General features: G+C 35.8%; 1 long non-coding RNA gene across 1 annotated transcript; it reads right to left on the bottom strand.

Annotated features, from left to right (window-relative positions):
- Positions 1-668: 668 nt before the first annotated feature.
- LOC134224121 (uncharacterized) lies at positions 669-4,773 on the bottom strand. The gene is made up of 3 exons (XR_009982849.1): positions 4,576-4,773; positions 4,154-4,401; positions 669-907 (listed from the first exon to the last, which is right to left on the bottom strand). It is a non-coding gene; the product is annotated as an uncharacterized LOC134224121 (long non-coding RNA).
- Positions 4,774-6,500: the final 1,727 nt, after the last annotated feature.

Here is a 6,500-nt window from a genome sequence, read left to right on the forward strand (position 1 = left end):
CGAATTCCACCTGCGGAATGAGTTATTGGCTGACTACTAAATGATAAGTTCAATCCCTGCTCATGATATACGAATGCAAAAACGGTAATTAGTTTAGAAACCTCACAGTTAACTAAAAGCTGCGAGGCGGCAATGTCCCAGTAGGGGGATGTAATGCTAACAAAGAAGAAGAAGACAGGTAGATTGATATCGTGTTACTGATAACCTGTCTGCCTCTAGTATAATTTAAAACTTTATCAAATACAACTACTAGGAGCAACTCAGAGTATAAAATAAGGCTTTCCAAAATATAAAATGTAACTTATAAAACTACTACACCCAATATTTTTTTTACACGGTTGGTATTCTTCAATTCCCGGTAAACCTGATTTTTCACAGCATTATAAATACCACCTGAATTTTCTTTGATTTTTTGGGAATTTTTCCATGGGGTTAACTCATAGTTTCATCAACGCTAAGGGTCGTAATCAACTAAAACCCACCCGTGTAAAAAAAGAACTGGGTGTAAAACATTTTTATCATACTAATGAACCAGGCAAACTTTAAATGTGCCTACACGTTTTTTCTCACTTCACTTTTCTCTAATGAATACATTTTCAATGGTTTTTAAATTACATACAAAATTGGTAAGAAAAATTAAAGCAAACACGTTTTCTAACAGTTATAAATACCGAAAACCTGACAACAACATCTCCTGTCCTATCTGTCAAAGTTCATTTTCTTCAATTAGGCAATAACTCTTGCAATAACTAATGAAAGGCCTGCGGTAGATTTCTCATCAACTAAATCGTCCTGTTTGAGGTTGCTATAGAAAATTAATTGTCTCGTAATTTACGATCTAACGCCCTTTTCAAATGTTGGTCTAGTGATCATATCAATGAGGATGTTACGAGGTCAGCGAGGACGACTAAAATGGAAAAGGAGAAAAAAAGGTTTAGTATTTCTTCATATTTTTTTATATGTACTATACTTCCGTGAATCGCATATCTATCCCATCCTTGTTGGGTTTCCTGTTCATATGAGACAAATATGCGATTCACGACATTATACCCCCATGTACTAAATGCTTTTGATAAAAAAAATTCAAGCTCAATGAGATTTATCAAAAGATATTTTAGTTACAAGATAAAGACTGTCACTGTCGTCGCTGTCCGGAACATCTTTTGCTGGTGAGGATAGGGTGCTAAATATCAATGAAGGAAAAATACATACGATTTAACAATTCGACTCCCAACATGTTTCGGACAGCAGAACAATCTTTATCTTGTAAGTAAAATATCTTTTGATTTATCTCACTATAATCAAATGGCTCGTTAACATTTCCGATTTTTTTGTTATGGGATGGTTTAAACTACGTAACGCTGTAGAGGGAGGTAGGGGCTCATGCAAAGCGTTATAGATCATACACATAAATTAAAACATTCATACAAAATGTTACGAGATTGAGCTGTTCAAAATTGCCAAAATTTGCGTTACGTTATATAATAACGACCCCTATCTAATGAGTTTATAGCGTACTCAGATACGCAATTTATCAAATTAATTATCGTGTTGAATATGAGAAAAAATTGAATATATGGACATTGGCATCAAGTCACTCTTTATCATGGTACCCAAGTAACCATTAAGCCGTTAAAATCGACTTTATTTCGGCTCTATAGTCGCATTAAAAACCTGGTCAACAGTGCTAATAAGACTTAAATTATGCATCAGTGCTGCTCAAAAGCCACTTTTGGCGAATTATTTGGCTGATATAGTGCTTGCCCCTACCTATTTTCCCACGCCAATGCCAAAATGTCAAAATTTTTAGACGAGTTGGAACGGAACGAAAAAAAATGAGATGGAAAATATTTATTTACATTTTAATTCGTTCTTTCTCTTTTCTTCCCTTTGGGGATTCAATGTTTTTTGCTAATTATATTTAACTCCGGGCTTGAACGCTTGAACTGGTGTTTCATGAAACATTTATCTGACAGACTGGCATTTTGTATGCAATGTGATGTAGATACTATTATCATTGCCTATTATACATAATTGACAAGCATACACGACAGATTTACAAAAACATATTTGTAATGCGAGTAAAAGAGACAGGTTATAAAATTCTGGATGCTGTTGTTATTGTTTCTACCCAAACGTCATAGATAGTAGCTCTAAATTGGTAATTATACTTCCCTTATTCGGCTTGAATCCACAGGGCTTATATCGAAGCGTTATATACCGATATATGGCTTCTTTTACTGCTTGAAGTTTATACTGCTAATTAGCACTTGAAAATTATATATACAGCTTTTAGGCACTGAAATGTTGTTATATGGTTTAAATAAGGCTTATTAAAGTGCTTAATGGTTACCTGGGTAATTATTATCGTAAATGGCGTAATTGGGCTGTTATTTTGTGATACATATACTCAATCCAGTTGAAACCCAAAATTGAGGGCTAGTGAAGTCGGATTTTCTCACAATCCGTACGATAAACCTAACATCGGAAGTGGTGCGCTGAATAGCGCTTCGCGACATGAAAACAGCGCACCACTTCCGAAGTTATGGGTCAAACAAAAAGATATTTTAGTTACTAGATAAAGATTGTCGCTACTGTTCCCTTTGTTCTGCTGTCCGAAACATGTGTGGTACATACCTGTCAAATCGTATGGATTTTCCTTCTTTGACATTTAGCTCCCCTACACTCAACTAAACTATCTCATGAACATCATAAGCCTAATCTTATGAAGCGTGAAAAAATAGTCGAATTCCATTTTCATTGAGCCTCTTATGATAAGTATTGCCCTGTAATAAAATTCATTTTTGTATCTTATGAAGTTCATAGGAGTTGTCTATAGAAAAAATAAAACATAAGACACCTCTTATAATTTTCATCACAGCTCTTGATGTGAAAAACTCATAAGACAAATCTTATGAAATGGTATTTAATATGGCGAAATATGTCGTGGACGCGCAGTTCTCATCGCAGACTTACTAGCAATCAGCCGGGAGAAGTGAATATTGTAAATTGTAAATTGGTGGTTCAATATAGTGAGTAATTGTTTCCTCTTGTTAAGGTTTCTTATTTCTAAAATCCATATCAATATTTTATAGAAAATTGTTGACGCAAGATACTATAGCTCATCGATGAATTTCGTGCCATCCCACCTGCGGAAGAGGAAATCTCCGACAAGTAAACGACTTTCGAGTCTGGTGCGATGCAACCATCTTGGCGGAATGTCTATCGGATTACTTTACTTATGGGTCCTGTACACCTCCAGTGGTGCAAAGGGCCGACTTGTAAGATCACCATCCTAAGCGATATCCAGCTGTTGCCAGGTTAGATTCCGGTCTTTTATTTTTTTTATTGAGGCTTCGCCGCCATGTCTATCGGATATGATATTGATATGAGTAATGTTTGCGAAGCAAATAGTAAATTTTATATTACATTAGTTCAAATCTCTTTATAAAATGGAACGTTTACAAGGCTTAAAATAAAAAAAATATTACGCTGAACAATGATTTGAGGTGGTTTTGTTTTTTATTTCTCTCTTGATTTCGTGAAAGAGCACAACATATATAAAAATCGTGTTTAAAATATCATCACTTTCATATTGAACAACTTTTGATGTTCATAAGATTGCTTTATGAATTGTTTTACGTGCACTGATTAGACTTAATATTTTCATAAGACAAACTTATGAAAATCATTCTGGGTCAATTCATAAGAAAATCATATAAAATTTATAATTAATTATTATAGCAAAAAAACATAAGATATTCGTATGGTTATCACTAGTTTTCTTGGTTGAGTGTATCCTCGCCAGCAAAAGATGTTTCGGACAGCGACGACAGCGACAATCTTTATCTAGTAACTAAAATATCTTTTGCCAAACACAATTGATACGTTTGCGTGCGTTTTGACAGTTTTCTCATGGGAAAACTGTCAAAACGCACGCAAACGTATCAATTGTTTTGGCCCATTCGGATTGTGAGAAAAATCCAACTTCGCTATCCCCCAATTCCGGTTTTCAACTGGATTGAGAATATTAACTGCCGTGATTCACATATCTGTCCCATATTTGCTGGATTACCTTTTCACTTGGAACAGATATGCGATTCACGACAGTTAAATAAACCTTAACATAATTTAATTATGATCTCTGTCTTACCTTAACATCCACTTTTTCCACTGGCTGTCCTTGCCCTGGTTCATTTCCGTCCTCCTATCAAGCCTCCTATTAAAAAATCTATCCACCTTGCCGATTGACTGTTCCGTTGTACACAATTCCTCACGTAAAGGCGGGTTCGGGTTTCTTCCGGTAAAATGACTGAATGACACAGATGGCACGCTTCCTCCGCCTTACTGCTGTGGTAAACTGAAGGGATATTCGGATCTGTTTTGTATTTTCGTATTTCCCTGTAAGGAGAAATTAGTATTAAATATCCACTAGACTGAATCATGTACCATATTGAAATGAATTTTATATTTATATGGGGCAGTTTTGCTTGCAGAGAAAAGGAGAATACTATTTATTTAATACAACACAAAATCTCCCGTTGATAACTTTCGTCATCTTCGTCCTGTACTTACCTCCGAATTGATTGTGGGCAGTTTGAGAAAAATCTCCTTCTGATATTCCTGTTCCCGTCTACTTCATAGGTAGTTCTGATGGGGGCGATTCAGCGCTCCGTGGAAACCGTGTAACGGAGCATTCCCATCTTCCTTGCTGATGATAAAAACCGGTGAATAAATACCCTTTGGACAGGACGCTGATGGCAGCCGACATTTTTCCGGAACCCCGAGTTACTTCGAGTTACTTCTACTTTACACATTTTTCTTCTGTCACTACAAAATGAACACTCAAGAATAAACATCATCTTTCATAAGAACACCGTATGAAAAATTTACACAAGAACGAGTTATAAATTTCATAAGGTAAAGTTATGAATTTTGTGAAGTTTGTTATGTTTTTAATAAGGGACTTATGAAACAGAAATAAAATGAATTTTTGATGTTTCATAAGGCAAAGTTTATGAAAATCAAAATTTTATTTCCGGCAGTGTAGGTTTCCTTCAGAGCTGTTTACGAGGCAAAAATTTTCTTCTTGTTGATTTAGAACCCCATCCCATTTTTCCAGATCCTAAAAAGCCGTCCTGAATTTATTATTTTTTAGGCATGTATCTAATTGTTTGTTGTTTCAGATAGACAATTTCTGGAATACTGCCTGTCTGGGTATATAACTCGTAAGATCAAAGATTTGAGATCTCGCTGACATCTCAAGATAAGGATTAATTGCTGTGTAAATTGTTTCACGAATTCGTGCCTTTGGAAGAAGTCAATTCCGGGGGGTTTATACATATGGTTTTGTTAAGGTTGGTAGCAGAGCGGAGCGAGGGTAATTTATGGATCAAAAAGCTCATCCAATTACGAATGCTAACACATAGTGGACAAAGCTACCGACTGCGTCGTAGATGACAGCGCATTCCAGCAATATTTTCATTCGGATTGATATTCCTTCGTGAAGTTCAGTTCATACCTTTCCAAGCTTAGTAAATATGTTAGTAAATATGTACAGATTAAGGATTATTAATATTGAATAACTATGGTCTGTGGCGTACCCATTTTCAACCAGCTTATTCTTTCTACTTAATCCAGAGCTTATATACTTTTTATGAATATTGAATAGTCAGTCACCGTAGCTACACTAAGTAACGATCAAGCTCAGAGTTAATATTGATACTGGCCAAGTCCAATCTTCTTCACTTCTGCACCCTTAAGCGATGATCATTTATAGAAGGTAGACTGACGGTTTTGCATCAGAGATTAGAGCTCGTAAGAAAAACCTCAGAAAGGGCAGGAATCACTCAAAAGGTGCATGTATTTAGTGCGTGCAAAAACTCAGTCATCAAAAAATCTATACTTTTGTAGCGAGCCGGTTGTGCGGAACCAAACTATCGGAACACGAAGTGTATTTGGTATCTGTCAGTGACTATGAAAGTAGCCTTCTCCATCAGAATTCGATCCTAGTACTATGACCTCTTGCTTACATTTTAGTACTATGACAGCTTCTCTCTCCCAAGGTAAATCCACATTTAAAACTGTATAATTTGAACTTCGTGAATTTCGCCATGCCTTGGATAACCCGGCTTTGATTGAAATCCATCTGAAAGAAATAAAAAATAGATAGAATTGGTGATAATTGGATTTCAAAATAAAGCCAATCATTTTGACGTTTTATTTATTCATCAAATATACACAGGTTACTAGGATGGCAAATACCATAAAATCCGTACACTGCATGTGTCAAACTGAATTACCATAATTGACCCGTAGCTATGATAAAAAGCTGGATAAACATCAGTTATCAAAAATCAGGAGTACCAACATGACCAGTATTCCTTGTCGCCGAGTCTGGCGCTGAGTGTTCGGCGCGGAAACCCAAAGGTGGGAATAAAATTTTGGGGCTTAAGCGCAATAATATACCAGATTTAAACATATTGTCGACTGACAGATAT

Source organism: Armigeres subalbatus, chromosome 3 (genome assembly GCF_024139115.2).
Source record: "Armigeres subalbatus isolate Guangzhou_Male chromosome 3, GZ_Asu_2, whole genome shotgun sequence".
NCBI classification, from domain to species: domain Eukaryota; kingdom Metazoa; phylum Arthropoda; class Insecta; order Diptera; family Culicidae; genus Armigeres; species Armigeres subalbatus.